A 13052-nucleotide genomic window follows, 5' to 3' on the forward strand; every position below is an offset into this window, starting at 1 on the left:
GTAAAAGTATGGCTGTTGATTAAAAAACAGACCTAAAATGAGACCAGTGTTTTATGCTATGTATTTTATATTATTAATTATGATTCATTAGAAGACATATTTATTGAATGCCATTCCCCAAATCACTTTGACTTTGCCATGGCAAACACTGCAATTGCATTGGGAGTGCATGAGGATGAGGATGAGTTGCTGGAGAAGGAAAAACCCAGATTGTGCAACAAAACCTGTGACAAAACCTCTAAATATTTGCTGGAGAAAATCCCTGCTAGTTCCTCTTACTGAGACTTTGCTTGCCACTGTTCTTCCATGCACGGCTGATTATGGCAAATGCTCATTAACAGGTTGATTCTGGTTGGCTTTCACCTGGCCATAATACCATGGTGATGTGATTCAGCTCATATTACTGCCTTGCACAAACCTGTTACCACTGAGTTCCATGAATATGGGCCATAATATACTCACTGTAAAGTGTGGAGTTTATGATCAAGAGCACTGGCAGCTTCCTCTGGCTCTACTCTGCATCTTACTTTGTGTGCCATCAGGTTGGATTTTGCTGGAAATCTGGTGGATTGCTTCATGGCAGAAAGGGAGATTTGATTTGTCAATGCAACTGACGTTTTTAGGAATCTTCTTGAAACCTGTGGATTTATATACCTTACTCCCACTTATCTCAAGGAAATCCTTGAATCACATTCAAATACCTGGCAGATTTTGAATGAAAAACACATTTTTAAGGCTTAATGTGAGATCAAATTACTTTCTAGAGGGGGTGTTTTGTTTTTTGTTTTTTTAAGTGGAAGCCTAATTTTTTGCAGGATCACATGTTGCTTTTCTTCCTTGAGCACATGTTGAACCTGTAAACAGCGAAGCTAAAACTCAGGGCCTGTTTTAAACCACCTCTCAGTTTCTTCCTCCCCATTTGTACACTCTCTCTCAACTACTTTCCCTCTCATTCTCCCTCTGATCTTCTCATTTTCTTTTTCTCCTTCTCTCTCTATTATCTCTCCCGTGCTCTCTAGGTTTTGCTTTCTCACTCTTGCTGTGAACTGCTTTTCCCATGTGCTGCTGGCGTGGTTATACTAGAATCCAGAAGGGAATTACTGTGAAAACATCTCTTGTTACCACCGTCTCTGCGGCTATGATCCTTACCGATTTTTACGACTGGTGTGTTTGAAGTCATGAATGAAAAATGACAATACTCTCAGACTGACCCAAAGTTCTGTAACCAAAAAAAGCCTCAACAATCTGGATGACTTCCAGTACATTATAGTAGCATGAAATGGGTAATTTGCTATTTTTAATGCAAAGTGTGGAATAATCACTATTATTTAACGTTTGAAAAAATTAATACTTTTATAGAGAGTTTGAGATGGATTACACAAAAACACGTACAAGGGCAATTTGTGAATTAATGAGTAAAAATTAACATTTTTTTAAGAAAATTACCAGACAATGACCAGAAAATTAGCAAAAAAAAAAAAAAAGAAAAAAAGAAAGAAAGAAAGAAAAAAAAGACAGCAAGAAAATTACCAATAACTTGACTTCACTAATGAGAGCAATGCTTCTTCTAGTACTTATTTGGCGTGGAGTGATACAGGAAATGCAGAATTTACAGGATCTTTCCAGTTGTTAACTGAAAAAATATACTTAAAAAAATATACACTGATGTTAAACCTTCTTTGAGTGGATTAAGGCAGTTTTTTTTTTTCAGAATGTTAGCTGGAGGGAAGTCCAGCTCAATGGCAGGAGGCTAACAGTTAGCATTTGGAGCATCCAGCCAGTATCCAGCACTCAGTAACAATGAGAGGAAGACAGCACCACTACTGTCCTACACAACAGCTGGGGGGAATGAAATAAAATCACATTTTTTGAAATGCCTGAACTATCCCTTTAAGTTCTTGATGTTGCCCCCCGCTACAAAACAACTAGGGTAGGAGTGAAATAATATCAAATTGTTCAAAATGAATAAACTAACTGCACAGCCTTTATACTAAGAATGTGTGCTCTCCTTCCATCCATATGACAGTGACTTGTTGAGTCGTGCTCTTCCCTGAAAGCGCCTGTCTATTTGCCAGAGACAAAGGGAACCCTGGCCACTGGAGATAAACCTGAGTGTCTTTGAACGAGCCGCTGGGATATACCAAGAGAACTGCTCTCTGAGTTATTGCCAAGAAAACAAAAATATGTAATTAGCTCAAGAATTTGCTTATTAATCCCTAGAAAAATGCTGCCGTTCAGAAATAGCAAAGCTCATCACAAGTTTTAATGAATAATTGATCCTTTGAAGAGAGGGGGAGCAACACGGAGAGGACACACACACACACACACACTTGCACCAAGTCTTACGTATGTGCTGCTTACTATGTGCAAAGCCTCCCTCCTCCGCACTGTCAACCGCTCTTTTTCGCTCTCTTCCAATCTTACTAACACATACACACCCGACCACCTAGACAATTACAGACGCCTGCTTTGCCTTGGGAACTTTCAGCAGTTTATGGGCCAGATACTGCACTTTAGAAGAAACAATTTGGGTATACAGTCATGAAAGAGCTGATCATAAAACGCTGCAGCACTCCCATGTAGATATCGCAAGGCCTTTAACGTGAAGTGAATGGCTGGCCTCATACCTTTTTTTCCATTTGTGAATATTGCTCTTTAGCAGCAGTAATGGCACGTTTATGTGTGTTTGTGTGTGATGTAGAACGAGAAAGAAAAGCAGGGGAGAAATCATGCTTGGATGTGAATGTGCTTTGTGCGTGTCGGTGGGTGCAATAGCCATGCGTGTGTGTGTGTGTGTGTGTGTGTGTGTGTGTGTGAAATGCATGTACATAATATCTATTTGTTTATTTTAACCTTTCACACTGGCTTCAGCGTGCACCCTCATCCACGGACCATCGATCCTATTACATGATGATAATAGAGCGAGTATCATCTAAGCCCATAAAACAGAGGGAGGCATAATTGAATGCTCCTCACACACCTGAGGGATCAGAGGGTGAATGCTGGGTCTTGACATCTAACACCATTAGAGGGCGCTCTACTGGGGCTGGGAAAACATGTCTGGGGAAAATGAAAGAGTATCATGGAAACGTCCCAGGCAAAATTTAATTTTAAATATATGCTTATATAGTAATTATAAAAGGCATTTATAATAGTTAGTTTTCTTGCAATTTTTCTGCTATTTTTATCGCAAATTTTCTGGACCCTTTTTAAATACAAATTGTGGGCAATTTTCTGGTCATTTCCTGGTAACTTTCTTGGAAATTTTTACTAATTTCTTGCTCATTTTCAGGGAATTTCTTGCAGATATGCAGATGACTTTTCCCCAAGTGAATCTGATCAGGTTCAGAGGTTTAAATGCTTGTTAAAGGCTTCAAGCTGCCTTCACAAGCATGTATACACAACTGTTGAACCAACATCAGTGATCTAATGTTTAAATGTATGATTTTAATCATAAATATTGTTTTCTTGTACTTTTGTTAATAGATTTTTAGCATTTTTTTCACCAATGCTTATTAATTTGTTCTTTTTTATGTTTTCAAAAGAAATAAAGTGAATTTTCTCAGGTTTCAGTTTATAAAGTGTATATCTAGCAGTCAGTCATCTGGATTTAGACACCTTGGACCTGAGTTCACTTAGCAGTTAACAAACCCATCAACAGTTTGCTGAAACATCTGTCAGCATCTGTTAAGAAAGTGATGACATCTCAACCAGCTTTTTCCTCTGTCGACTGATGCAAGTTTCCATTAAAGGAAAAAAGAGAAGAAGATCTAATTCCAGAGAGAGCGTAAGAGAACAAAAAATAACCCTCTTGATCATATGCGAGCCATGATGTGCCCTGCCGGCCACATTTGATGTCTTTTTCAAACAAAAGGACAACAACCCCCCACAGGACAGAGACGCACAACACTTTCCATATAAATGTGGAGTGGAAAGAACACTAAAACTGGAGTGAGAGTGAGCAGATGTGCCCGACACAGAGATGACACCATGTTGTTCGTCTTTGAAAGAGCCACATGTGTCTGATGTTGGGGACGTGTAAAACATCTATCGTCATTCAAGCACCAGAGACAAGCAGTTCTGTGGTACTGAGGCTGCTGGAAGGCTTGTGTGTGTGTGTGTGTGTGTGTGTGTGTGTGTGTGTGTGTGTGTGAGAGAGAGAGAGAGAGTGAGTGTGTGTTTAATGATGGTGGAAAATCTTCGGCAGTGCCGCTCCTGCCATCTTCTGGACCACGGAGGGACGAACGGACCGAGGTTGAGAGGAGGAAGAAACACAAGAAGTCAGCAGTGTGTGTGTGTGTGTGTGTGTGTGTGTGTGTGTGTGTGTGTGTGTGTGTGTGTGTGGACCAGACCTCATCCAAACAGTAGATGCAAATGACTCTTAGCATTTGTTTGAAGTGCCACATGGGTGGGATTTACCGCACCAGAACTGTGTCTTGCAGCACGATGGTGCTTCCCCTGAATTATCATCAGCAGCATTCAGGAACATCAAAGGAGCCTGCCCGGACTCTGATTTGAATAACATTGCACCAACTGACCTCACCTCTTCTCACCTCCAAATAACCCCCACCTCCAATAAAATTATTCCCACTTTTGCATTTCACTTTCAAGGACTGTTGCAGAACATTTCCATCTTAGAAAGTCATATAGTCTAGCATGGAGACATATTTTCCTTATGAAAAACAAGTGAAAAACAAGATAGAATTAGACTGTAATGAAGATAGAAGACAATGAGCGAGTTGATTTCCCTTCTCTTTGCTCCTGTCTCACTCTTCTAAAATGGTATTGACCTCATAGCACAGGAATGATACATCTTATTTCAATACATTTTCACTTACTCCCCACTGGAAGATTTCTCACTTGTTTTGAGGAAAGCAAGATTGTACAACTCAGTGCAACACTTAATGGCATGTTAAGTGGAAAATGACCCCATAACACATATATGCATTATGAGTAGCACATAATATTAACATAGGGTCTTGTAAAATTGTCTGAAAAAATAACAATATAAATTGTCTGATGAAAATATAAATTACATGAAAATATAATGATGATAATCTGAAGCCATAGTTTACCCTGTATTACCTCTGTATTTACCACTAGATCAGCACTTTAAACTGATCTTTTGTGCAGTGCAGTATATTTCTCAGGACGTCCAGGTCATGCAAGGTCTCTGTTGGTGAGAAAACTGAAAACAACTTCAAAAGAGACATTAAGGCTTTGAATTTTTTTTTTCTTTTTCTCTTTTCTCTCTTTCTCTTTCTCTTTTCTCACTCCTGGTATAACACCAGAAATATCATATTCCTGGTGTAGGGAATATCCCCCTCTGAGATGCATTTTGTTTGAGTGACTGAATGCAGGTTTACAAATTATATAGGGAAGCAAAAAAAAAAAAAAAAAGCGATGCACCAAAAGAGCAGCAGTTGATGAAATGGTACGCTGTAGTGTTTCGTAAGCACTGGCAACACTACAAAAAAGCAGAGATGTTCAGTGCAGCCTCGATATCTTCTATCTATGCCTTATCCATTGAAGTGGATTTTTGAAGCATGAAAATGCAAACCAAAAGTAGGCAAAGATCATTAACATCACTTTCATTTTCATAAAGACTCAAATGCAGCAATCACATACTGACTTAATAACCACCATTGTGATTACATTTGTCTGCATTTGTGAGTCATCTTCTGTTTTTGTTGTAAGTGGTTAAAACTACTTTGTTCACTGAATATCCTATCAATAAAATAATAAATTCATGTTTCCATTGTAAAAGAGATCCTTTATTTCATGTGGAGTAATTTGGATTTAACAGCGATCTAGCAGTTATAAAAGAAAATAATCAGAGGGAACTTTGATTTGCAAGGCCTTTATCGTGTCCTGGGTTCTGACTGACCCATATTCCAGAGCCAGGAAACTCATCCTCACCACCAACACCACCATCGCCCCCTCCACAAGAAGCCCAGTTCAACACAGGTTAGCTACAGAGGGCCCACTGATCGTGGTCCAACGCGACCCTGCGCTAATTCCCTGGTGAAAGCCACCCAGTCGGCCCAGCAATCCCTCAAAACCTCAAGGTTTATATGAACAAGCTCCACTCTGAATGGGAACCCAGGAACTAGGCCGGTAATAACAGACCTCTGGAAAAAAGCTTTTGACCAAAGAGAGAGAAGTGAACAGAAACTCACCCCGTTCGCCCCCTCGTTTTCTTTCCCTGCAGGTTTTGGGAGAATGTCGAACACGCTTCCTGTAAAGCTGTGTAGTATTTATTACAGCCTCCGTTTTTGATGGCTGGGGTCATGTAGCCTGCTGTCTATTTATCCTAGAGGTCATTTGCTACGTTAGGCCTCGTTTCAGGGCCAGGAGAGGAAGAGAGGGACGAAATCTAAGATGCAGGAACTAAATTGGTAGCAAATGTATAGCCTCTAACTTGCCCCTTGGCCTTAATGCATTTTTCAAGCACTCTGCTCACCGTGCTCCAAGATGCGGGGATGGCTTGCCTCTGAAATAATATTTCAACAGTGGTTACAGACGCAAAACCGGCGCCATCTCTCAGCTTGGGTTGTTCCCACCAAAGTGCAGCATAAGGGATTTTCATTTTATTTCTGGGAAGATATTATGCTTCGCTGTGTTGAGGCGGTGGCCTAAAGGTTAAAGAAGCGGGCTTGTGACCAGAGGGTTGCGGGTTTGAATCCCTGGACTGACTAGAAAAATATGGGTGTGGAAATGGAATTATCAAAGCTTTTTACCATGCCTAAACAAGTACCTTTGAGCAAAGCATTTAACTCTCAGTAACTCCAGTGGAGCTGTGCACCAGCCAAGAGCAGAAGACTGTGGTTGTACTGGGCAGCTCCCAGATTGGATAAATGCAAGTGTGTGAGTGTTAAGCAGGGAGGTGCTGAAAAAGAGCTTGTCCTCAAACGCCTGGATAAACAGAACTTTAAAGGACCATACCAATGATTTTGCATGTTTAGTGTAATATCTACAAAAGCAAGCAGTCGTATTTTACAACTCAGAGATCACTTTTCCTCCCTTTTATCCAGCCCAACTTTTCCATTCATTCTACTACAATATGAAAATGAGCTTTCAAACTTTCCTCACACCGGTATTACATCACCGCAATAAAGTCCTCCACATTAGTTTTCATAGAAGCAGCAGCACTGTTGTGTTTTGATGATTGGAAATTGGGCAGAGGGATATGGTCTCTCTGCCAGAAAATAGTCCCTGGGGAAATGTTTACATTTAACAGCCACCTATCAGCTCTATGGTTTATGAATGGTGATGACTTTGTTAGCCACAGAAGCAGAACATTATACGGTCAACCAAAAATTTATGCTTGAAAATTGATTGTTGTTGATTATATGTTGTGATATTTTAGGACCTGTGTATGATTTGCAAAATTGTTTGTCGCAATGTAAAATCTGTGTAAATTGCAGTAACCAGACTAAACATTCAAAATCGCTGGTATGGTCCTTTAATAATTGGCATCATTCAGTACAGAGGCTACCATGCTGCCCTCACAAGACTGCAGATGAGCAAAGAAAATGAAAACAAAAAAAATATCTGCTGCTAACAGGAGCTCATTTACCTTTATGGTACAGTCATTCTCCAATCAACCTTTATGCTCTCTTGCATTCTCTGGAAACACCGTTTTTGCCAACTTTGGAGATCAATTGACATGCCTCATGGACTGGTAATGGGTGCATGGAGGCTGAATCGCCATTCCTGTGCTGCTAAACTCCTGAAAGGATGACTTTGACCATCTCATTTTCATTTAAATGGCTCAGTGGAGTCCCATTTTCTCTTCGCTTACCTATGCAGCCCAACAGGCTCAATAAAAGCCAATGAGCTGGTACAGGCAAACCTATCTGTTGTCTTATGCAAACAGCATATGGTTTTCTCAGTGTGGCTGCACATGGTAGCACTCTTCCGACTTCATTTCCTCTTCTGTATCTAGTTGTCCTCTTACCATCTGGGCAATTAGGAAGTTTTCTACTTTCCAAGTTTTTTCCTGTATTCACTTTACAGTGGCCTCATTCAAATGTATTAAAATGTATATCAGTGTTTAGCATATAATATCCATGCATTATTTATGAATGGTAACTGTGATTACATTGTGAAATATACTAGATATATGAGCCAAACACTTGTATGGACATTTACCTTTTCAGTTGCTTTACGCACGAAAATAAGCACATCTGCGGGTTTCCAATTTTTTTTTTTTTTTTTTTTTTTTTTTTTTTAGGGAGTTGTTCCTCATCTGATGTGAGGGTCTAAGGACAGATGATCTTGTAAAGCTGTAAAGCCTCTTGAGGCAAATTTGTAATTTGTGGTTTTGGGCTATACAAATAAAAACTGACTTGATTGGACTTGACTGAATGTTAAAGCGGTGCAGCATGAGATTCTATTTTTCTGTTATCATGTTAGCAACATATTTGGTGTGAAGCTTTTTTTTTTTGGCACTCCCATTAAAGGAGGTTTTTGTAGTCTCCACTCTTCTCTCTTTATTAGCAGGGGACATTGTTTTGGTGTTTCTGCGGGTATTACTTATAATTCAGCCAATGTGTTCACCAACAACAAAACACCAAACATAAATAAAAATCATGAATTATTACTTTACTTTTGGTCTGTATCACTACTGTAAGAGCTTAAAAAGAACTTCTCCTTAGCTGACCCCAAACGAACATCAGACATCACACATTCCCAGTCCCAGACACTCTGAACTGCCTGTCTTCATTCTGCTGTCAGTGAAATTTGATTTGTGTTGTTGTTGCTGTTGTTTATTTGTTTGTTTACAAATCTGACAAATTCGCCCTCTGGACCTCTAAAGATAAGGAGCAAGATACACCTCGTCAGGCTGTGGGGCTCTCATCCGCAGCCGTGCGTGTAGCTGTCAGGCTGTTGCAGATGTTTACGAGATAACCCCCTCCCTGGGGCAAAGTGAAATTAATGGTGCTATTATAAACACCTGTCACATAGCCCATATTGAACAAAGCACAAGGGCCTCCAAAAGCCCCTGGTTTTTAACGCCAAAGCTCTGTCGGCTCCAAATGGGGCCCTTTTTTCATTTAGCAGTTTTTTCCGCGGTTCGGTGGGGAATGACGTTGTCAGCGTGAGGCTGGTGGGGTGTGAGTGATAATTAAGTTGACAGCTCGTACGGTTTCTCTCGCCTACCCTCGGGCTGCTGCAGCGCCCCGGCCTGTAGCCGCCTGCTCAGGCCATGAGCTACAGGCTTCCCAAAGGAGGTGACTCAGCCACGGCCCCCTGGTTGAGAGGCTCCGCCTTCAGCTCCCTGGTTCACACTGAGCCGCCCTGCCTCACACACTGCTGGCTATCAGAGTGAGGCTGTGCTGATGTGCTGCAGAAAACTGTGGAGCCTTGTGGCATTTCTCCAACATGTTCCAGCAGCTTGTATATGTGTGTATGTGTGTGTATGTATGTGTGTGTGGGGTGTCTCTGGATTCAATTGAGTTTGAATTAATTTAGAATAGAAAGAATACCATTTTATTGTCCAACCAAGACTAGAAATGTGTCTTTGGAATTTCTCAGCTGAACCGTAGTATAAAGGACCACATCAGTGATTTTGAATGTTTGGCCAAATTTACCCACATTTTATATCACAACAAACCATTCTGCAAATCATGCAGGGGCAGTAAGGATTTCACAATATATCATCAAAATCCATCCATTTTCAAATTTTGTTTTTGGTTGAAACAATTCTCAATTTTCAAACATTAATTTTTGATTGACCTTGTTGACCTCTAACGAAGTCGTCTACACTCATAAACCATAGAACTGATGAATGGCTGTGTAAAGTAAATAATTTTCCCCAGACACTTATTTCCCAGTGGAGAGACCATTTCACTGTGCCCAGTTTCAAGTCATTAAAACACAACAGTGCTGCTGTTTTTAGGAAAACTGGTGTGGATGACTTTATTATGGTGATGGAATATTAATGTGAATAAAGTCTCTGAAAGTCCATTTTCATACCGTAGTGGAATGAATAGAAACTGGTTGCTGGATAAAAGGGAGGAACAACACCCATTTTTACAATATGTATTTTAGCTTTCATTACTCATATTATTACTACTCCAGTTATTAGTATTATTCAGTCCCGCTACAATCAGACCTATAATTATCATTCTTACCATTCTCACTATCATTATTGCAACTCCTACTAATATAATCAGAACTTTCATTTTTATTATTGCTATTAGTGTTATTATGGTTACTACTGTTGTTGCAACTACTAGTAGTATTGTAGTTACTGCTGTTATCATCACTGTATTAGAGATATCTATATACATATCCATACAGTTCTCTCTCTCTCTCTCTCTCTCTCTCTCTCTCTCTCTCTCTCTCTCTCTCTCTCTCTCTCTCTCCCTCTCTCTGTCCATCTCTCAACCCTTCTGGTTGAGGCAGATGGCCACCCAGGGCTGGGTTCTGCTCCAGGTTTTGTTAAAAGGGTTTTTTCCTCGCCACTGTGGCCCTGTGCTGCTCTTGGGGGAGATTTTGGTCCATGGATGTGACCAGTATCTGTTGGGTTTCTGTGAAGTGCCTTGAGAAAAATTCTGCTATGATTTGACACTATACAAATCAAACAAAATTGAATTGAATTGAACTGAACTGAAAAACCAACAGCAATAGCACAGTCAGCAGACAGTTCACTCTGTATTTGCTGATGCCGTATGAGCCCCCAAGAACCCGAAGGTTATCCGCAACAGGTCCTCTTACCATTTGTAGAATTAGAAAAAAAAAAAAAAAAAACATGGTGAGGCCTCCTTTAGCTATCATGCAGTTTATACCTGGAACAAACTACCAGCGGTCCCAACCTTTAAATCCAAACTAAAAACTTTGATCTCCATTGTGCTCCTTCTTGAAATTCCTCTTGTTGGGGAGGGGGCTGTGGGTTAGGGTTGTCCTTCTGGGGTGGGGGGGGGGTCAGGAGGGACAGGAATGCCATGCTTTAGTGCTAGGTTGTGCAGCACACCACACGCCCTGACGATCTTACACACCTTAGTCGGGTGATACAATAGCCCATCTATCGCGCAGCATTACGCATGGGTGTCACCATGGTATTTATATGTTTACAGCAATTGGACTGACTGCCTCATACTTTGTCACAAATTACATTTCAATCTGCGATATCCTGGCATAATTTGAAGACGGAAGTGTGACAGGGGAACACACTGTGCTGTAATTAACAATATAGTCCTCTTCCCTGCACTCTGGGGGGAGGAATGTGATGGTGAGAAAACTGTGATGAAATATTGTGCGTGTGTGTGTGTGTGTGTGTGTGTACACATATATAGATAGATAGATAGATAGATAGATAGATAGATAGATAGATGTGTGTATTATTATTTTTTTTTTTTTTTAAATTGCAAGGTCCTTAATGGTGTAATGGTTATGGCTCAGTAGTGCAACCTCAAATATCACTGCTGTTTGGAATGTTTGTGATCAAGTGGATTTATAATTAACATTTGATATGGAGTGAAATTAAATGTGTGAGAGGAATCATGATGCAGTTTGGCTTCAATTCACCACCTCACCATCTGCGTCGCCAAATTCCCCTTGTCTCCAAGATGTCCAAGATGTGCGTACGGCAGGCTCAGAATTTACCCCAGGTCACTCCCATTTATGTTCAAAAAATGTCTATAAATATCTGTATATAATATAGCTATGAAAATGCCCCATTGAACTCTGTGTGTATTTTTCTGGACAACTGTTCATCCAACCAACTTCAGAGTTGACACTGCACTCCCTTGGGATTCTTTCATTTATAGTGAAATACTGAGTGAAACGTGGGCTGCTTGATGATGCTTACCTGCCAGGTTTGCTAGTTTGTAGATGTTGACTGGAGAGGAGAAGCACAGTCTTGTGACTAATGTCACATTTCAGCTGAGGTTTCTGAGAGCTCAGGTTACACACTGGGACACACACATTCAAATGTTCACGTTTCCTTTAATAATTTCTGCTTTTAGGCCGCAGCCACAGAACAACATATCTACACAGTTCTCAAGCAAATGTGAAACATTTTACCGCCCTACTGTACTGTACTGTAGAACTGTGATCACCATTGAATTCTGTACTAGCCAAATGACCGCGGCAAACAGAGCATGTTGTGGACACAGGTGTGAATCTAAAAGTTTGTGTGTGTTTGCTCATGCATGGGTCTTGCATGTGCATGTGCATGCGCTCAGTTCAGCAAACCTTTTATTTTCCCTGAAAAAATGAAGTGTATACACAAATGTGTGCATGTGGCTGCCTGTGTGTGTGCATGTGTGAGTCAATGGATTTGATCTCTTTGTGGAAACATGATATGTGAGCCGCTGTTTATTAAATTCCTCCAAACACATTTAGTGCGCTAAGTGAGATTGATGTTTGACACAGTCGACTGTGCCATTTAGGAGCCGAGCCAAAGAGCGTTGTTACTCAGCAACTTCTGCCTCTTCATGATTATTTGGCAAGTCAAACAACTGTCAAGTGGTTTTGTAACACTCCTCCAAGTCTCCCTCACTCTCTCTTTCTCCCTCTGTCTGCTTCTCTCTTCCTCTCCTCTCTCTCTCTCTCTCTCTCTCTCTCTCTCTCTCCCTCTCTCTCTCCGTTTCAGACTGGAAGAGGAGGATCAGTATTTGGCATCTTGAAGGGATTCATTTCAGTCCCTGCATCTTCACAGCTTGACCACTAGATGGAGGAATAAGCTTTATGACGGGTGAGAGAAATCCTCATATTTTTGGTACTTGATGGCACTGGTGTTTTCAAAGTGGGCTCTAGGGGCCACCAGGGTTCCTTGATGGTCTTCTAATGTGTCCTCAGCAAAATCAGGACTAGTTTAATTACAGTTTGTAGTTTAAATGCCTGTGAAAGGCATTTGAACACAACCTCCTTTCATAAGAATTTAATGACAAAATAGTATATAATTTCAAAAAACATATATAACTTTAAATCTATTATATACAAGTTTAAATATGTAATTTTAATAGTTATAAACATCGTTTTCTTGTCATAATTTATTTAGTTTTTTCTTTTTTATTAATGTTTACTGATGTTCCAGTTTT

Source organism: Myripristis murdjan, chromosome 4, assembly GCF_902150065.1.
Source record: "Myripristis murdjan chromosome 4, fMyrMur1.1, whole genome shotgun sequence".
NCBI lineage: Eukaryota > Metazoa > Chordata > Actinopteri > Holocentriformes > Holocentridae > Myripristis > Myripristis murdjan.